The sequence below is a fragment of the Peromyscus leucopus genome, chromosome X, assembly GCF_004664715.2.
Source record: "Peromyscus leucopus breed LL Stock chromosome X, UCI_PerLeu_2.1, whole genome shotgun sequence".
Taxonomy (NCBI): Eukaryota; Metazoa; Chordata; class Mammalia; order Rodentia; family Cricetidae; genus Peromyscus; species Peromyscus leucopus.
The window spans coordinates 94,180,096-94,202,070 of record NC_051083.1 but is presented as its reverse complement, the minus strand read 5'-3'; the positions used below and the strand labels follow the sequence as shown (position 1 = coordinate 94,202,070).

Here is a 21,975-nt window from a genome sequence, read left to right as displayed (position 1 = left end):
GAGTTTGCTTTTGAATGTAAGTTTATAAGAAGTGTAAATACACATAGTAAATAGCCATGCTAGTTGTAAATATGTATAATATAGTCATGCTAGTTGTAAATACATTGTTTATACTAGAATTATGTTGATGTTAATGATCCAGAGTTTGGTAAAAGCTAAGGGAATGTTTAAGTTTGAAGTAGTTTATCTGATGTGGTTTGCATCAAGAGTTTATTGACTTAAAAATAGGGCTTGGCACAGCTAAGGCTGTTATAGACATCTTAAGACCCATTCCAAAAAGGATATGCCATCTTTATCATCCTTTACTCCTGTACTGGGAGGTGTGGCAGCTATAGAGATCACTGTGGAGGTTGTAAGCTCAGTAGAAACGTGGGCCAGAGCTAAATTAAGATCAGTACTTCCTCCTGCCAGAGGCTGAGAGCCAGAGATGGGCAACTTTCTCCTGATGGCTTGCAACCTAAGACAGAGTATGCTGGATGGAAAGCATTTATCTATGACAGATAATGGAAGTAATAATCAGAGAGAATGACCTAAGACAGATCTCAGTCTATCTGAGAGGCCCTTTAAAAAATTAAGAGGAGGGACCTGTGGGAGCCCACAAAGGTTTCCTAGTGAGATCTGAGCTTGCTTTACACAGCAGGGCTGCATTAGGGGATGGCTTGACCATGTGTATGGTTACCAGGTATTTGGAATGTTCTGCATTTGGCTGTTCTAGGGGGAGGTCTTTTTCTCCACCCCTTGGCATTCCTTTAATATCCCGTTAACAGAGACAGAAGGGGCTGGTGGATTTTGACCCAGGCCCTCCTGAGGCTATCCTTTGTTCCTATCTGTGTCTCTCTATATATTTCTAGCTAAATCTCTTATCCCTCACTCCTCAAGAGTACCCTGCGGGGAGTGGGGACTGGTCTCACACAGGTAGGTAAAGGGACTAAGCTTGATCAAGGATGAGCAGTTGCCTCTCCTCAGTAAATTGCCTCTCCTCAGTAAATTATGTACATTTCTCTTCTGGTCCCAGAAATTGTTCACCAAGTGTAGGCACAGCCAAGGAGGTGGGCAACTATTACTTCATTGGCCTTAGTTCAGACTGAAAAGCTAAAGCCAGCCCTACCAAGTTCATCAGAGGTGAGGAAAATGCACAGAGGCCTTATGAGAAGTTCCCCATAATGAGGCAGCCAGATAATTGACACAAATGGATTTTAAAAATTCATGTTGTATTAGACCTTGAAAATTGTATACTATAGTGTCTTCTCAGTTGTTATGTCAAGTTTTATGTCACAAGCTAAAGTCATCTGTGAGGAGGGCACCTCAATTGAGAAAATGTTTCATGCCTCCATAAGATCAGGCTCTAAACAAACCTTAGGGCATTTTCTTAATTAGTGATTGATGTAGAAGTGCCCAGCCTGTTGTGGATGGGGTCATCCCTGGGCTGGTAGTCCTGGGTTCTATAAGAAAGCAAGCAATGGGAAGGAAGCCAGTAAGCAGCACTCCTCTATGGCATCTGTATCAACTCCTACCTCCAGGTCCCTGCCCTGCATTTAAGTTCCTACCCTGATTCCCTTCAATGATGAAAATTGAAATATTAGCAAAATAAACCCTTTCCTCCCTAAATTGCTTTCAGTCATGGCACTTCATTACAGCAATAGTAACCCTAAGTTGGTTGTGAACTGCAGTCACCTGACTAATACTTGCTTAGAACAGATCACAGTGGACTTTCACAGTGTTTCACAAAGTGTCTCTATAACCTCACTATTCATTTTGGGATGTTAGTTCAGGGCTTTATGTTGTTGTCCTGCTCATGTTCTATAAAAAAAAAATGTTTTGTTAGATACAGATAGCATAATGGTATAAACCCTTTAGTATTTTTGCAAAATTGGACACCCATTTGAGAGACATAAGAATGCACCTGAAAAAGAAAGAATAGACACTCAGTTCACAAAGGGTATAAGGGTCAGGCACATCTGTGAAATATTGGGGAGCTTTATGGCTGTGTAAGGCACAGCTGATACCCAAAAAGTGACTGAAAATGTTCTGCAATAGCCTGAGCCTATAACTGCTACAAATAAGGATATCTTATGAGAGTGGTAATACATGTGCCATAAAAATCACAAAATTGTTGAGAATCCCCTAGGATTTATTGGCCTCAAACACCCTAGAGGCACCTAAAACAATAGAGTATTGCAACTGCTTTTGGTTGCATTCAAGAACTATATGGTAAGATTATTAATAAAGACGGTATATTGCTGTGGAATAATCCTTTTGTATACTGTGAATATGTATTACTTTCATTGGTTAATAAAGAGCTGACTGGCCAATAGCTAGGCAGGAAAAGTTTAGGCAAGACTTGTGGACAAAGGAGCTCAGGGCAGAAGAGGGCAGAGTCATCAGCTAGACACAGAGAGAAGATGAACATGCTGTACTAAAAAAAGATACTGCCACGTGATGGAGCATAGGTATGAAATATGGGTTAATTTGAGTTGTAAGAGCAAGTTAATGACAACCCTAAGCTATCAACCAAGCATTTATAATTAATATTAAGTCTCTATATGGTTATTTGAGGGTAGGCTGGCAGGACAAAAAAGTATGCCAACAGCAAATGTTTTTGGTTGAAAGACTTGAAGAAACAAAGCTAGGACTAGAGGGGGGGAGTGTCCCCTCACTGAAGGCTACCTCTTGTAGTGACAGAAGGTACTACTAAGGTTGCCTACAAGAATTACAGCCCAAAGTTCTACCAATGATTAGCCATGCTTCATGATGGAAGTGCCAGGTAAGATGTGTCAGCTAGTGCAATAGTGGTACAAACAGTTATACAGCTAGCTTTCTGGTTAGACTTATGCCTGTTACACAGAGGGAAATTCACATCTAGAACTGGGAACTTAAGATAGAAACCTGGGAGCCGGGCGGTGGTGGCGCATGCCTTTAATCCCAGCACTCGGGAGGCAGAGGCAGGCGGACCTCTGTGAGTTCGAGGCCAGCCTGGGCTACCAAGTGAGTTCCAGGAAAGGCGCAAAGCTACACAGAGAAACCCTGTCTCGAAAAACCAAAGAAAAAAATAGAAACCTGGGGTCCCAGAAGTCATAGGTCCCAGTGGAGAAACAATTGCTATTGCTTTGGTAAATAAATGATATAATAGCTAAGGGGCTTCCCCAACATTTGCATCTATAACCATAGGTTATTACTGATATCAGTGTTTGTCTGAAATATTTTTCTATTTTCCCTTTTCTTCCTATTCCTCACTAGTGTTTTGCAGCAGAAAACAAAACAAAATGAAAAGCCACTGAGACCACTGACCAAGCTCTGGAAATGGCAGGGTAAATAAGAGGACACAATGGTTCAATATCCTACTAGAATTAGAGGAGGCTAGTCAGACTTTTAAGTGCCCCCCCTCCAAGGCTCAGAGACAATGGTAGAAAAGAGCCACAAAGAATTTAAGAGCCTGAGAAAGAGGAAGGGGGTAGTGTAGCAATTTCCTCTGAGATATAACATTCCATCCTGCAGAGAAGCTCCTTAAGACTTATTAAGATTCAGAGAATCCATTTGTGTTTGCTAAATTCAGAGAAAACATTACAGTATCTATCCTAATTTTGTGAGTTCAAGGTTTTAGACCAAATTCACTTTCTTTTCTAACTTGTATTACCAACCCAAATCCTTTTATGTCTCTCAACCTTATATACTTTATACCTCTTTTGTGAGTTTCTTTTCTGAATTGGGTAACAAGGAAAACTGTAACTATCAAGTCTTCAACTCCATCAGAGACCCAAGTATGGACTGGACATTGTGAATGTAATTCTTACCTGATATTTGTTCTTATTGTATATAGTTTTACTATGTTAGAGTTAAAACCTTCCCTTTTATTTAGACAAAAAGGGGGAAATGTTGTATGATACTTTGATTGCATCCTGAAAATGAAGTTTGTTTTGAATAAAACAAAAGCATTCTATTACTATTCTAAAAAGAGATTCAGAAAGTTAACAACTCAAAAGCTACAAGAAGTCCCTGGAATTGACTAGATGTACTTTGTTCCCTCCTTCTCTGTGCTTCTATTAACAGTATGGGCTGCTAAGAGAAAATCTCAGACCAGCCAAGCTGCCTGGAGAGGCTCAAACCAACTGAGCAGCCCAGAAAAGACACTCTCCTACACCCATTGAGCTGCCTGCAAGTTGTACAGTGTGCTCCAGATTTCCAGCTTGTGTGAGCTGTCACCTATGCTAGGGAAGACTTTGGTGATTCAGCTGTCTTTCAGTCATTTCTGTTCTTATAATTAACTCCTCACCCATATTCCTATATGGAACCCCAATAAAACCAAGTTGCAACTTGGTGGTATCCTTAACCTTGGTCTGTCTTTGCTTTCCTATCTGCAGTGAATAGACATTTATCCATGTCTTCCCAGTAATAATGTCACACAACAGTACTCTGTATAAAAGCTGGCTTTCTGGAAACTCTGAATGAGTAAGAAACTCCTTTTATTTTCATCAGTGTTTTATACTACTCAAATGTATTAGATAATTGTTTCACTTTGTAATATGCCATTCACTTAAAGCTGCAATTCAAACTGACCTTGTAACCAAGACCTTTCATAACTCAGAATCCATTTAAACTCATCTGACCCTTTCCCCTCTAGTTCCAAACAAAAATTCTTACTGTACTCCCTTCTTCCCTTTCCCCGTTTTCCTCATGTATACCTCATATTCCATTTCCAAGTCCATACTATTGCCCACTGAGAAGCTATCACTGTAAGACAAGGTTAGTTTCACACACACCTCATGCAGAACCTTCTCATTCTCCTCTATTTTTCATTGTTCCCAGCCCCATTACAAAGGGAAATTTGTTGCAATGTATCTTAACTCATATATTGAGAACAGACAGGTATAAACCATCTATCTCTTAAAGATCCTCAATGCCTATTAACATATGAAATGCTTCTTCCAATACAAACAAATTTGTTTAACTTGCTTAAAACACTTTCTGCTCTTCCCCCCCACACATTTTAATGAGACATGTCAAAAATAATGAGCAATATATTAAAAAATAAATGCAAAATTAAGATGGCTACAGGTTTGTTCTCAGGAGGTCCAGGAATAGATCAATGTTCCCCTGTGCTGCTTCAGATGCTATTCTGAGTTTACAAAAGTCTGGTCAGCTAGAATTCTCTCCTGGGGTGCCAAAGGCACCAAGAGAATACACACAGTTCCATAAATCACAGCAGACATCTCCTCCACACTCTTATTGCTCAGCAGTACCCCAAGGGCTCAAAGGCCTGCAAAGCCTTCCAAATTGACACTGCCTGTCATACCATGGTGTAATAGCCCAAATTGCGCAACAGAACCAGAAATGGCTGAGCAGGACTCTGAAAGACAAACCAAGAACCAAATGGCAATTGCTATCAATGGCTCAAAGAGAACATATACAGCTCAAAGTGTTACTGAACTCAGGCTACCCCTACAAGCAATGCTCTGCCACTATCCTAGATAAGCAAATTCAAAGCACTGAATTAATTGTGAGAAGCCACAGACCAGCAGGAAGGCAAACTGGGAGGTGTGCTGACTGGAGAAAGCTCACCAAGAGTTGGACTTCCTCAAGAATCTGGAACATAATCCAAATTCTCATCTCCTTCACTAAGCAGAGTGTAGAAGATGGGGATGTCTTAGGGATAAAGTGACTCAAGCAACTGTAAGGGACTCTTCAAACTTTCCTCCCTACCTGGGGTTAGCTTGATGACAAAATGAGTCTTCTCTCCCAGCCATGACTTCCCTAATTGTCATCAGACTTGTTAGGGTCACAGTCCCTAATAACCAGAATTGGGCACTCAACCTCAACAGGCCAATTAAAAAGACAAATTCACAGTGGAAAGCAGAAAAAAGAGATTTGATCAGTGTGGTCACATTGGGAAGGGGAACAAAGAGGTCCAGTGACCCTCCCTCCATAGTCTATCTTTGGGATCCTGACTTGATACTTTCTGCTCGTAAAGAAAATAGAACTTGTTTTCCTCACAGTAAAGCTAGTCAATCACTGGGAACAAGTACTACATATAATTCCATTTGCAGAAGGCTAATGTCAATAAGGCTTCATAAATAATTTGGGGTTTCCAATATTTTACAATAACTCAACTTTGCCATCTTAGCCTAAAAGCAGCCATGTAAATGGATAGTTGTTTTCCAGTAACATTTTACGTAAAACTAGGAACCTGGCTGGATTTGTTTGGTCCACTGGCTGTAGTAGGTGAGCACCACTTAAGATAATTTCTAGAGAAAACTGTTTTTTCTAGCCATAAAAAATCTCTCTTGTGGCTCTTGATGACTAGCATCAGTGATCCTTCGACACTTGAATATCTAGTTGAATATATTCTGTATAATATAGAAACCCTATTTTGTTAAAAATTTGAGCTTCATAGATAGTACTGCTAATCAAAAATTATTACCCTAGTAAATATGAAATAAAATGGGAGAAGGGTGGAACGAGGTAGTAGTGGGCTCCCAGGAGACACTAATCACATAATAGAAAAAAAGAGTAAAATCAAAATATCATTTTGCTTATAAGGTCCTTCACAAAAGATTAAACAAGAAAACTTGAAGCAGCTTTAAGAGGAAGAGTTGGGGTAACTAGCATAAATATACCTTCATACCAAAACATGAAACATGCAGAAATAAAGCCACATTTTTACAGCCCTTCAAGCTAGTCCTTAAGTAGAAATACCACAAATAAATGCGATGTGATGGTTAATATTGTCAATCACCTAAGAAGCAAACCTTTGGGCATATCTGTGAGGAATTTTCTAGAGTGGGTTAATAGATGTGGGGGATATACCCTAAATATATATGGTACCATTCCACGGGCTGGGGTCCCAGACTAACTAGGAGAAAATAAGTTGAACCATTTAAATTCATTTCTCCCTGTTTCCTAAACACAGATGTGATCAGCTGCTTCAATTCCCTCACCATAATAGACCAGATCCTGAAACTATGATCTCTATAAGCCTTCCCTTCCTCAAGTTGCTTATGAGGTATTTTGTCACAGCAGAGAGAGACAGAGACAAAGACAGAGACACTCAAACAGCAAACTGCCACCAGGAAATGGGGCCCTGCTGTGAAAAACCTCAACATGTGGTTCTTGGACTTTTAGAAATGGTTTATAAAAGAAATGTGGAAAAGTCTAGAACTTTGGGCAATGCCCTCGAAAGCTGTAATACAGCAGAGTTTAATGGGCCATTCTGGTGGACATTTATAACTCTTTTACTCTGCACTGGGAAAATAGGAAGGTAACCTAAGGGTAAAACTCTACCCATCTATGGCTCCAACTTGCAAAAGTCTAAATTCATTTAAAAGCCAAGAGCCTCATCTGAGATGGATTCCCTATTCAAACTGAACTTACCTAGGAAAGTGTCTTCCCAGGATCAGGCTGTAAGGTACACTGAGTCCATACGACTGTAATCCAAGAGGACTAATCTACCTCTCACACTATCAGCAGAGGTACTTGTTTCATAGACAAAATAGATACAAGAGCTAGGGTTCATTGAGGCTTATACAAAGCCTCCAGAAGTCTGTTAAGGCCAAGCAATGTAAGGGAAGGTAAATTTTCCTATGAGGAAGCCATACAAGGTCACTGTTTGAAAACTATAAAGATGAAGCCTGAGCTGCAATAAGCATCATTGGATGTTAGAAATGCCAAGGTCATGGGACATCGCTAAGGAAAGTCACAGCCCTGTATGCAGTAGAGGCAGCTCAAGAGTGAGGCTATGTGTGCTTCAGGTGGCAGCACGGGAAAGGCTGGGCTACCCAAGCTGTTTCAAGCCCATATGATTCATTCCATCATGAGCCCCATACACCTGATATATACCTCCAAAAGTTATGTTTTCCCTGCCAGGTTTACATCCTGCTTTGACCCCATTTTTCCTTGCTATATCCCCATTTCTCCCTTCTGGAATGGGAATGTTTACTCTGTTCCATTAAAGATTGTAAGTATGTAACCTGTTTTGCTTCTCTTTTTGTTATAGAGGCTCAGAGTTAAAAGACTGCCTGAGTCTCAGAAGAGAATTCTCCACTGACATTTTGAACAATGTTAGAACTTTAAAGACTATGGGGGCTCTTGGAAATGAACTAAAAGTATTTTGCATTATGGGATGATCCTGAGCCTATGAGGACAAAAAGAGTGGAAGTTTATAGTTTAAAAGTCCAGGGCTAGGGGTATAGCTCAGTGGCTAAAGTAGTTGCCATGCAAGCCTGAGGACTGGACTTGAAACACCCATAACTCATGTGCCTGTAATTGCAGCACCTGGAAGGCAGAGCCAGCGGAACTCAGGAGCAAGCTAGCTAGCTATACTAGCCACATCAGTGAGTGTTTGTATGTCAAGGTGACAGGGGATGGTCTCATGATGGTTAGCACCCATTGCTAATTTGACAGGACCTAGACTCACCTGGGACACAGACCTCTCAGCATGTCTGGAAGGGACTTTCTAGATTAGGATGACTGAGGTGGTGAGGCCCACCCTAAATGTGGGTGCTACTATTCTACAGACTAGTGTCTGGGCTGAGTGAAAAGGAGACAGCCGAGCATCTGCACTCATCTCTCCCTGCTTTCTGACTATGGACACTGGGTGACTGCTTGCTTTCTGCTCCCAACACTATGCCTTCATTGCCATGATAGACTGTGAGCCAAAATAAACCCTTCCTTTCTTAAGTTGCTTTAGTAGGGCTATTTTGTCTCAGCAATGAGTACACCTATAAAGGCATTTTAGCTCCTGTCCAACATGAAGTAAATCATAAAAATTCCCCTGACATCCAGAGTCAGGATATAACCATTTTAATTTACATAATTAATATGTTAAGTCAAACTTTTATTGGTGTGCCACGTAATTGAGAAAAATAGCAAAATAAAAGGAAGGATTTCTTGTAGCGCAAGAGTTTCAGAGCCCATAGTTGGCTGGGATCAATTGTTTCTCTGTCTGTACTAAGGAAAAAGCATCATGGTCAGAGACTTTGGTGAAGCACACATGCTCAACTCATGGCAGCCAGAACAATGAATTTGCCTATGCTAGTGGGCTTCTTCTTTGCTTTAATTCTATACAGACCCCCAGCCCACTGGATAGGTCTTTCTACACTGAGATTAGTTAATCCTCTCTTGAAATGCCCCCAAGAAAGCTCAGAATCATTCTTTACTAATGCCCTAGGTATTTCTCAAGACAGTTAAGTTGAAAACAAATCAAAGAATTTACATTACAATTAATTCAGATATTTTAGGCAGGGGTGTCAAGCTATATACTATATTTGAGGTGACTTTTCCTGCATTTTGCTTTCCTTTGAACATCAGACTACTACTTGGGGTGAAGTTCCTTCTGAGCATGCATTAATTACTCTTCTTTTGGCTCTAATCAAATCTCTGACAAGAAGACCCTTCCAGGAGGAAGGAGTTTACTTTGCCTTCTGGTTCAAGGAGATACGGTCCACTGTGGCCGGGAAGGCTTGGCAGTGGGGCTGTGAATTGGCTATTCACATTGCCCCTGCAATGAAGCAGCACGCAGAAGACAGAAGTGAGCCCCAAGGTCCACACCCCCACCGAGCCACTTGTTTTATCAAGACTCTATGTAATAAAGGTTTCACAAAGTTCCAAATCTGCTGTGGAATAATCCTTTTGTACATTATGAAAATGTGTTGCTCTCATTGTTAATAAAAAGCTTACCGGCTAGTAGCTAGGCAGGATTTTCAGGGCAGAGAGAACAGTGGGAAGAAGAAGAAGGGCGGAGTCTGGGGAGTCTCAAGCCAAACCTGGAAGAAGCAACATGGGAAGTTCATAGATGAGGTAAAGGAGCCTCGGGGCAGCACATAGATGAATAGAAATGGGTTAATTTAAGCTCTAAGAGCTAGCTAAACAAATCCTAAGCTATCAGTCAAGCATTTGTAATTACTAATAAGTCTCTGTGTGGTTATGTGGGAGTGACTGCCAGGACACAGAGAAACTGCCTACACAAACCACCAGCAGCAACTAGAGACCAAGTGTTTTGATATATAAGCTCATGGAGGACATTTCACATTCATACTGCAACAGAGCCTAACTTGGTAATGTTGAAGAATAAGGCATTACTGAATGTTATTTCAACAAATTCATACTATAGCCTACATTCAAATACTTGCACATACAGGCAAATGAAGGATGCACAGGGACACACAGATCTATATTCCTGGATTTTTCTTTTTTAACTACTGCACACCTTTGAAAGCATGGCACACATAGTTAGCAAGAAGACAGGGCAAAATGAGGAATAAAGGTGGATAGAAGAAAGCAGGGTTTACAAAGGGAGATGTTAGAATGTCACTGGCAAGTGAAGTCTCTTGAGGATAACTGGCCTCTGCTCCCCACAGGAAGCAGCCATAAAAGAGTAGGAAGGCTTCCCTTTATATCTCTCTCTACACCAAATTACTCACCTTTCTCTCCAGACAATAAACTTGAGGTACTAGCAGGTCCCATAGCTTTTCTTTTTCTCAGAGTATTCGTCCAGGAAAATCAAGACCACCACTGTAATCCGAAACAGAGAAAATGACATATTGGCTCTCCACAACTTATTTTTTGTGCCTCTGGTAAAAGAAAATTCTAAGACTATAGATTCAAACACTGTAGTTTAGAGAGTTAAGAAACCAAAATGCAAAGCCAGGCATGGTAGTACATGCCTTCAATCCTTGTGCACAGGATGAAGAGGCAAGCAGATCTCTGTGAATTTGAGGCCAGCCAAGCCTACGAAATGAGACTCTATCCCAAGAAAGAAGGAAGAAAGGGGGGCAGAGAAGGAGGCCTAGGCCCTGGTTTCATTTCTAGCTAGATGTAAGATTCTTCACCTTTTAGGATTATATTATTTTCAACATGGCTGAGGCAATGCCAGCCCAAGTTTCATTCTTATCACTTTAAGAACAATGACTCAGTCTGTTTAGTCAGGGTTCTCTAAAGAAACAGAACTGTTATGATTAATATATTCATATATTTAATATATATTTAAGGCATAGTAAAAGTAGATATATTGGCCGGGCGTTGGTGGTGCACGCCTTTAGTCCCAGCACTCGGGAGGCAGAGGCAGGCGGATCTCTGTGAGTTCGAGGCCAGCCTGGGCTACCAAGTGAGCTCCAGGAAATGCACAAAGCTACACAGAGAAACCCTGTCTCGAAAAAACCAAAAAAAGAAAGAAAAAAAAAAGTAGATATATTAGTGTGGCTTACAAGCTGTGATCTGGCTAGTCAAGCAATGATTGTCTCCCTGATGGAAAAGCCAAGAATCCAGCAGCTGCTCAGTTCATGAGACTAGACATGCCATCAGTCCTGATCTGGTGCTAGAATCCCAGGGAATTCCTAGAGAGCTGCTGGTCTTCAGTCTAGGTTAGAACCCCAAAGAAGTAGGTTCGAACACCAATGAAGGAATGTCTGTCTCAGCAGCAGGACAAAGGAACTTGCCATTGAGAGTGAGGGCAAACAGGCAAAAAGCAAGTTCCCTTCTTCCATGTCCTTTTTTTGTGGGCTGCCACCAGATGGCGCAGCCCAGATTTAGAGTGGGTGGCCTTCACAGGTGGGCCCAGCTCCTTGGGTTTTAGTTCATTCCAAATGTAGTCAAGTTGACAAGCAAGATAAGCCTTCACATAATCCTAGCTACGCATTGCTTTCATAGTAGCTTCTAAAACTTAATTTTCTTTGCAAGATAACTTGGTACCTTCTACTATACTTGTTAATGTACTTATATAATGTTTTCTATCATCTTTCCCAGCTAAATTGAACTATTGGGTTCAACTTTTTTGGCTCTGGCCATAAACCTTCCAATTCTGCACACCAAAAAGGTGGTGCTTATTTTCGAAGCAAAGCCAGCTAGTCCACTGGTCCAAGGGAGATTAGAAATACATGAAGCATAGCCACTGCCCGGCCAAAAATCTTACCCTATAGCTATTGTTTGTAGTGTGTCACACTTACATGAAATATGTCTTTGAACTCAAACTTTAAGTCCTATTTGAACTCTTTCAAGTACTAACACCTTGAGTAAATTAAACTCTCTCAAGACTCCAGGAGCCGGGCAGTGGTGGTGCACATCTTTAATCCCAGCACTCAGGAGACAGAGCCAGGTGGAGCTCTGTGAGTTTGAGGCCAGCCTGGACTACCAAGTGAGTTCCAGGAAAGGCACAAAGCTACACAGAGAAACCCTGTCTAGAAAAAAAAAAAAAAAGACTCTGGGAACACATATATAAAATAATAGCCAGGCATAGTGGCCTATGTCTCTAATTCCAGCACTTGGGAGGCAGAGGCAGGCAGATCTCTGTGAGTTTGAGGCCAGCCTGGTCTACAAAGCGAGTTCCAGGACAGCCAGGACTGTTACACAGAGAAACCCTGCCTCTAAAAAATAATATCTACATAATTAATTTGTTGTGCAGAGTAAATAAAATGGTACTCATGAAACACATAGCATGGGACAGGTACAACACAAATGATAAACTTTAGAGAAGAAAGTATGGTATTTATTATAACGTTGGCAAAAAGAGGCTACATCCCATTAAAACTTACACATAACAATTTCATTCCTAGGAAATGGGATGTTTCCAGCAGTTACCTAGCTGGTTAGGTTCAAGTTCTTTTCCAGTCTCCAGGTCTGTCTAATTCCTACTTGAGACAGGATCAACCCTCAAATTACTGCAAAAGCAGTACGTACCTGCTGGAGAGAGACATCATCTCTTACTTTCTTCCAAAGAAGTCTAAATTACGTCCGTTAATTCAGTTATGCTTATGGCTCTTTATTCTTTAATCCCAGTCCAACCCTTTCTAAGATCCTGACGTACATATTTAAAGGCTTACTCAAGATTTCCATTCACAGATGTTTATACTTCCTTTAGTTGCTATTCATTTATTCCTTAGCAATTTTTCACTGACCTTTTATACTAACAAGGAATCTCAAACAGTCCTTGGAATGAGTATTCCATACTTAAATTTTATATATATATATATATATATATATATATATATATATATATATATATATATATATATTGTGTGTATAAGTGTTATGCCTATGCATGCATGCCTGGTACATACAGGGTCCAGAAAAGGGCGTTAGATATCCTCCTGGAACTGGACTCACAGACAGCTGTAAGTTGCCATGTAGGGACGGGGAATCAACCTCAGGGAGCAGTCCCTTAACTGCTTCTTGGCCACCTCTTCAACATATCATCCTTTTTTTTTTTTTTTTTGGAGACAGGGTTTTTCTGAGTAGCCCTGGCTGGCCTGGAACTCACAGAGATCTGCCTGCCTGCCTCTTTCTCCTGAGTGCTGGGATTAAAGGTGTATGCCACTACTGCCCAGCTCCATCCTTAAATTTTTAATCCTGATTGAAGATACTAGAGACAGAGGTTCTGCCCACCCCACTTCCAAATGCCTAAAACTCTCTGGTTCCTGACTTTTTTTTTTCCAAAACAGGGTTTCTCTGTTTAGACCTGGTTGTCCTGGAACTTGTCCTACAGACCACTGTAGGCTGGCCTCAAACTCAGAGATCTGCCTGACTCTGCCTCCTGAATGGGTTCTTGATTTCTGAAGGCCTTGTTTTTTAAGTATCATCATTCTGAATTTGAACAACTCCAGTGTGCTTCCATGTAGTCTGGCTTTTGCTTGCATTATCAAAATCAATTTCTGCTACTTACAATGAAATAATTCTGATTCAAAACATATGCCACAGATTGAATTAAAGTCAAGATACCTCTGGGTAGTTGTGTAGGAAGCATTTATAGCTAGTTTCTAATCTACACTAGAATAAAGGCTGTGGAATGGCCAAAATTCCAGGATAGGAAATAATATGTATTTCACCAGATCCACAGGAGCATATGGAATCTCTGTACTAAAGGTCCAAGAAGACAAATTACATATACTACACCATGTCCCTCTGAGCAGTTAATTTATAAAATGGTAAAATGTCATATACAAATTTCTATAGCAACAAGAAATGTGGGCAACTAGAGCACACAGAGTAAGACTAGTATAATCTAGATACCCAAACTGACAAATATAAGGAGATTAGCTAACAGGCTCACCTCTCTTATGAACCTAAATATACAAGTATAGAACATTGCTATGAAGATTGGATAAGCACAAGAAAATATTTTTAATAGCTGGCAATTTGGGGTTTTTTTTGTTTTTTGTTGAATTTTTTTGTTTCTTGGTGTGTGTGTGTGTGTGTGTGTGTGTGTGTGTGTGTATGTGTGTGGGGGGGTGGTGTGTGTGTGTGTGTGTGTGTGTGTGTGTGCGCGCGCGCGCGCGCATGCAAGCATTTTAGACAAGGTCTTAGTATGTAGCCCTAGATAGCCTGCAACTCACCACATAGATAAGGCTGGGCTCCAATTCACAGAAATCCACCTGCCTCTGTCTTCCAAGTGCTAGGATTAAAAGCATGTGCTACCACATCTGGCAACATCTGGCAATTTGGATAGGCCGGTTCTCGTCATTCCTTGATCCTTTCTGCTAAATACTAATAAAATGGTCCATATAGATAAACACATATTCAATTAACTGTGAAAATGAAAAGCACCTCCAGACATTTCCAAATGCCCCCTAGTGAAGTAGTTTTTCCTCAGAGTAAGAATCGTGTTATAGGCAATCACATGTACAAACACAGAAATAGAATATGCTAAATAAAATAGTAGTCACACAAATATTATGGTATATTTACAAGAATGCATGCTAGGTCTCTGAGCCATCTAGCCTGTGGGTCCTGGTGCTCCAGGTAGTATCAGAGGTGGGCTTACTCTCCTGGTATAGGTTGTAGGAGGTGGCCACTCCTTCAATCTCTAGCATGACTGGTGGGAAAAAAATATCAATGTAATGCCTAATGATACTCTGCTATACTCATGGATTGGTGCCTGGCCAATTGTCATAACAGAGGCTTCATCTAGCAACTGATAGAAATAGATGTAAACCCACAGCCAAACACTAGGCAGAGCTCAGGAATCCTTCAGAAGAGGGGGAGAAAGGACTGTAGGAGCCAGAGGGGTCAGAGACTCCACAAGAAAAACCACAGAATCAACTAACCTGGGCTCCTAGCAGCTCACAGAGACTGAACTGACAACCAGGGAGCCTGCATGGGACTGACCTGGGCACTCTGCATATATGTGACAGTTGTGTAGCTTGGTGTTCTTGTGGGACTCCTAACAACGGAATCAGGGGCTGACTCTGACTCTTTTACTACTTTTTGGGAACCTATTCCTCATACTGGGTCACTTTGCCCAGACTTAATACACAGGGACGTGTTGCTTGAGTTTTTCTGCCTTGCCCACAGTCAGGACAAATCTCTGTCTCCCACCAGTCCCACAGCCGCTCAGACCCAACCAAGTAAACACAGAGACTTATATTGCTTACAAACTGTATGGCCGTGGCAGGCTTCTTCTTAACTATTCTTATATCTTAAAGTAACGCATTTCTACAAATCTATACCTCGCCACGTGGCTGGTGGCTTATCAGCGTCTTCACATGCTGCTGGTCATGGCGGCGGCTGCAGCCAGTCCTTCTGCCTTCCTGTCCTTTTATTTCTCCTCTCTGTTAGTCCTGCCTATCCTTCCTGCCTAGCCACAGCCAATCAGGTTTTATTTATTGACCAATCAGAACAACTTGACATACAGACCATCCCCCAGCACAGCCAAGTGCAGACCATCTCAAACACCTGCACTCAGGCCCATGGTCCTAATCATCCTCTATACGGACCTGCTGGGTAACGCCACAAAGAACCCAAGAAGGGCTCCCACAGGACATACAGATCATCCCACAGCAGGGACGTGCTTAGTCTTCCTGAAAACTTGATATGCCATGTTTTGTTGATATCCATGGGAGACATGAACAGAAATGGAGGAGGAGTGGATTGGGGGGTGGGATTGGTGGGGGAAAAGTACTGGGAGGAGAGGAGGGAGGGAAACGGTGGCCACTATGTAAAAATAAATAATAAATAAATAAATAAATAAATAAATAAATAAATAAATGAGAATGCATCCTGTCCAGAAAGAGTCACCATTTAAGAATCTGTCAGTGTAGAATAGGACACTGACTCCTCATCTGGAAAAGTGGCAACTAAAAGAGTTCAACATAATCCTCTTTCCTACAGGAAGTGTATGGGCTTATCAAATAGGGGACAGATAATTTTTACATGGGAAGACCCTGTCTCACAAAAAAAGACATGATCTCTACATTGTAGGAGGTTCTCAAAAAAATAATAAAAAGATATTTTAAAAAATAATGATCTCCCAGCCGGGCGGTGGTGGCACACGCCTTTAATCCCAGCACTCAGGAGGCAGAGGCAGGCGGATCTCTCTGAGTTCGAGGCCAGCCTGGGCTACCAAGTGAGTCCCAGGAAAGGCGCAAAACTACACAGAGAAACCCTGTCTCGAAAAATCAAAAAAATAATAATAATAATAATGATCTCTACACATGGAAGTGGAAATATGATGACTATCCACTTTTTTGTTATACAGTGGTATCATATTAGTTGTGCTTATATGTTTGCATACATTTTTTAGATATGCATGTTGAGTGTGTACATATATGGATAAATATATGCTAATGTACAAGCTGGACTTGTACAATTTAATCTATTTTTGGGATGTATTTTTTTATAATGACTAGATACTTTTACATACTTAAAGAAACAGACAAAGCAAGGCTTGGTGAAATATGCCCATAATCCCAGAACTTAGGAGGCAGAGACAAAAGAGAAGATCGAGACTATCCTGAGTTAAATGAGACCACATCTCAGAAACACAAACAGGGCCAGCAAAATGGCTGCATGTTTTGTTGTTGTTTGTTTTAGATTATAAATACATTTTTCTCTTCCCTTTTCTCCCTCCAAACCCTCCTATATATTCCTCCTCGCTCTCTTAAATTCATGGCCTCTTTTTACTGTTATGTGTGCCCATGTATACACACATACATACACACACACACACACACACACACACACACACGTACATATATATACATATATATAATACATATGCTTAAATATAACCTACTCATTCTGTATAATGAATATTTGCTGTTTGAGTCTGATGACCTGTGTTTAATCCTCAGTAACCAAGGTAGAAGGAGGTAACTGACACCTAAAAGTAGTCCTTTGACCTCTGCTGTGGATATTGCTCTATATAAATAAAACACTGATGGCCAGTGACCAGGCAGGAAGTAGGTTGCCAGGCAGGAAGTAGGTGGGACAAGGAGAGAGGAGAATTCTGGGAAGCAGAAGGCTGAGGAGGGAGACACTGCAGCCACCTCCAGGAGAAGCAGCATGTAAAGACGCCGGTAAGCCACCAGCCACATGGCAAGGTATAGATTTATAGAAATGGGTTAATTTAAGATAAAAGAACAGTTAGCAAGAAGCCTGCCACAGCCATACAGTTTATAAGTAATATAAGCATCTGAGTGATTATTTTATATGTGGATTGTGGGACTGCGGGGCTTGGGGAACCTGGAGAGAAGCCCTCCAGCAACAGACCTCTACAGGCAAATCATGCTTCATGTGTGCGTGCACACGAGCACACACATACACATAAATTTCTTTTAAATTCATACACATAAGCAACATTCAAATACAGAAAAGATGGATCATGTTACTCACCTAATCATAACCCTTAAATAGGAACATTTCTAACTGTTACTACAATAGAGCCCAAATCCCTCACCACCTAGCCCTTAGTCACATTACTCTTATATGGCTACAGCAGTACTTCAAATGCTCTACTCCTATGAGACATCTGATTCCTCAAATCCACTATATATCTAGCTTCAGGTCTGTGTACAGGTTTATTTCCATGACCTGGAACACTTCTATCTACTCATGATCCACCTCCATCTATCACAATTCTGCATTCAATTCACTTCTCTCTGTGCTGTGGATATCGTTCTATATAAATAAAACACTGATGGCCAGTGACCAGACAGGAAGTAGGTGGCCAGGCAGGAAGTAGGTGGGACAAGGAGAGAGGAAGACTGAGGCGGGGAGACATTGCAGCCACCGCCAGGACAATTAGCATGTAAAGACGCTGGTAAGCCACCAGCCACGTGGCAAGGTATAGATTTATAAAAATGGGTTAATTTAAGATAAAAGAACAGTTAGCAAGAAGCCTGCCACGGCCATACAGTTTATAAGTGATATAAGCGTCTGAATGATTATTTTATAAGTGGATGGTGGGTCTGCAGGGCTTGGGGAACCTGGAGAGAAGCCCTCCAGCAACATCTCTGAGTATCTTTTTTAATGAATTTTGTTTTATTAACACACAATGCATTTCATTGTATTTTAATACACATATATTATTGGACTTTTGTCATTATCACTTCTTGAAGGATGTCTCTGACACTCTAGACGGAGTCAGTTCCCATTATAAGCATCTATAGAAACGTTTTTACTCAGTGGCCCTGATGTAGCCAGAGTCTACACTGATGTCTGAGATGCCTGTTGCCATCGAAGGCCCTTTGGATGCCTGGGGTCTAGGCCCACACCTGGGGCCATTTCAGGGTACAGGGGCCAAGCTGCCAATGGGTACATGAAGATCTGAGTGACCTGCACTACCAACCAGGGGCATGGTGACATCCGAGCCCGGCTGCTGTCAAGGAACATGTCTGGGCCTATTGTCCAACCACAGCTGGAGGCTTGTATTGATGTCCATGGCCCATAGTGCCACTAAGGGCCACAAAGACATCAAGGGCCTGGCCAGCCACCTAGGGCCAGGTTAGTCTCTAAGGCCTCTGCTGGGACTATACAGATTTGAGTAGCCTATGCTGCCAGCCAGGCTGGGCATGGTGTCATCCAGGCCTGGGCTGCTGCCAGAGGCCATGTCTGGGTCCGTGGACCTGCCACAGCCACAGTCTGTACTGCCTGTGTTGACGTTCCTGGCTCCTATTAGCACCAAAAGCAGTGAGGATAGGGCTACACAGAGTTGGCCCCACCCCTCACTGGTCGCTGCACTAAGGAGAACTGGCCCTGCCCTGCACCAACTGCAGCACAGAGATGCAGATTATCCAGTGCCCCTCGTAGGAGGTCTGGCTCCACCCTTCATCTGCCATATAGTGGAGTGGGAGACAGAGAGATGACATCCCCCTCCTCGTCCCTTTACTGCCTTTGGCAGGTGGGAGAGCCAGCCCTGAAGTCATGAGAGTGAGAAAATTGGCACTGCCCCTACCACAAGCCCTGACCCTCACCTGGCAGCACAATAGAGCTGACTCTGACGGCATGGGCACAAGTGAGTCAAGCCTATGGGAATGAGAGCAGGAGAGCTGTCCCTGCCCCTTCCCTCTTATGCCATGGGGTAGCAAGGTAAGGGAAATATGACCCTCACCCCTTGCCCCCTGTGACAGGCAGGAGAGCTGGCCTTACGATTCTAACAGTCTCTAACCACAGGCCACTTCACGTGTCAGTCCTTGGTAGCAACTAGAGCAGAGTAATACAGTGATTGCTAGGTATTAGGGTTGGTTTCAATGTCAACTTGTCACAAATTAGAATCACCTCAGTAGGAAGTGTCACCTGAAGAAGTGTCCTGACTGCCTTGGCTGATGTGGGAAGACCCAGGTTGACTGCAGGAGGCCACTCCTGGTAGCAGCCCAGAGAAAACAGGTATGACAGATGGCAGATTGATGTCTTTCCCTTTCGACACCAAGTTAATTTACCCTATTGCTGCTGCTGATTCCTTCCCTGATAAGAAATCCAGAATTTCAAGGTGTACCAGCTAGTTTTATGTCAACTTGACACAAGCTAGAATCACCTGAAAAGAAGGAACCTCAACTGAGAAAATGCCTCCATAAAATCAGGCTGTAGGCAGGTCTGTGGGATATTTTTCATGATTGATGGTTCATATGGGAGGGCTCAGCTCATGGTGGCCAATGCTACTACTTAGTTAATGGCTCTGGGTGCTATAAGAAAGCAGGCTGAGCAAGCCATGTAAGCAAGACAGTAAGCAGCCCTCCTCCATGACCTCGGCATCAGCTCCTGCCTCAGGGATCCTGCTTTGTCTGAGTTCCTGCCCTGACTTCCTGTGATATGGAAGTTTAAGCAAAATAACACCTTTCCTCCCAATGCTGCTTTTGGGTGTGGTGTTTCATCACAGCACTAGAAATCCTAACTAAGACTCTATCATGGACTAAGGACCAGTGGATCTCCAGAAATTTTCCAGGTTTTTAGTGCCTGGCAGACTGAGGACTACCAGGTTGTCAGCACCCTCAAGGAGAGACAGCTACTGTGGGACAACTCCAAATTCTCAGACAGCTAGCATCAAGGACAGAGCAACTACCAGGTCCCCAGCCTCTTGGGTGATGCAGCTGTTGTTACTATTTTAACATAAGCTGACTGAAGATATATATATATATATATATATATATATATTATATATATATATATATATATATATATACATATATACATATATATATATATATTCATATTTATATTCATCCCATTGGTTCTGTTCCTCTAAAGAACTCTGACTAAGCTGCGCAGAGTGGTGCATGCCTTTAATCCCAGCACTCTGGAGGCAGAGGCAGGCGGATCTCTGTGAGTTTGAGGCCAGCCTAGGCTACAGAGTGAGTTCCAGGAAAGGCACAAAGCTACACAGAGAAACCCTGTCTCGAAAAACCAAAAAGAAAAAAAAAAGAGCCCTGACTAATAAATATGTCATTGCCATCTTTAAGGAGGAATAGGGGGTAGTCTGGTCTTTCTTGAGGTAAGATTTTGCTATATAGTCCTAGCTGGCCAAGAACTTATTCTCCTGCCTCAGCTTCCTGAGTGCTAGGATTACAGGCATGTGTCACAGAGCACTGTTTTTATTCTTTTTTCTGTGAATGTTCAGTGCTGGGGATCAAACCTAGAGCATCACAAATGTTAAGCATGGGCTCTACCACTGAGCTACAACCTCAGTCATATTGACCATATATTTTTGCTTTTCTGAGACAGGTCCCTTTATGTAGCTCTGGCTGTCCTAGGACTTGCTATATAGACCAGGCTGGCCTTGAACTCAGAGGTCCACCTGCCTCTGCCTCATAAGTGCTGGGATTAAAGGCATGCACCACCATACCTAGCTATTTACCATTTTTTAATCTACCACTTATGGTGTACCTACTCTGGGTGACTTTACCTATATGTATCTCTGCTATTCCTCACAAACCCATGTGAAATATATACCACCCTTGCTCCCTTTATCAAATAAGGAAAGGGATTATTTTGAGAGAAGATCTCACTGTATAGTATAGCCTGGCCTCAAAATCATTATCCTCCTGCCTCAGCCTTCTCAGTATTAGGAGTGCTGGCAAGGGAAAGGATTGTGTACAGGATCACACAAGTGAGAGAGTGGGGGGACAGGGGTGATCAGGGAAGGAAGGAGAGGGAAGAAGGCAATTACAAAGGCTTGGAGGCCAATGGAGCAATCCAGGTAACTTGATGGTGGACCTGAAGACTGTAATTCAAAACAAAGTCCCACTTACTTCCAGTGTATGACTTCACAAGATGGACTCAGTGGGCTTTGGACAAGGGTAGCACAACATGATATGCCTAAAAGAAACCAAAAAGAAATCAGCTTAATATCTTCTATCAGAAGAAAATGTTTAATACCATTAGATGTATACATATAATTATACATTTTATATATCTGTATGTTATAAACACATATACATATGTAGATGTATTTGCAATAGCCCTTATGTTGGGTTCCACATCTGTACATTCAGCTATTGGGAATCAAAAATAATTGAGAAAACAATGGACTGAATAAGTATAGACATTTCCTTGTTATTATTACCTAAACAATGCAATATAACAACTATTTATACAGCCTTTATATCAGTGGTTCTCAACCTGTGGGTTCCAACCCCTTTGGGGGTCAAATGACCCTTTCACAAGGGCTGCCTTTCAGATATCCTGCTTATCAGATAATTACATTACAGTTCATGACAGTAGCAAAATTACAGTTACGAAGCGAAATGAAAATAATTTACTGGTTGAGGGTCACCGCAACAT

General features: G+C 41.9%; 1 protein-coding gene across 2 annotated transcripts in view; it reads right to left on the bottom strand.

Moving 5' to 3' along the window:
- Positions 1-21,975, bottom strand: part of Vsig1 (V-set and immunoglobulin domain containing 1) — a 168,819-nt gene that overhangs the window by 142,847 nt on the left and 3,997 nt on the right. The window contains exons 2-4 of one of the 2 annotated variants that reach the window (XM_037198914.1): positions 21,444-21,510; positions 10,413-10,503; positions 9,670-9,755 (exon numbers count right to left, since the gene is read on the bottom strand). The gene's annotated coding sequence lies outside the window, so the exon portion shown is untranslated. The remainder of the gene's footprint in view (positions 1-9,669; positions 9,756-10,412; positions 10,504-21,443; positions 21,511-21,975) is intronic. The other variant, XM_037198915.1, reaches the window with a different exon arrangement.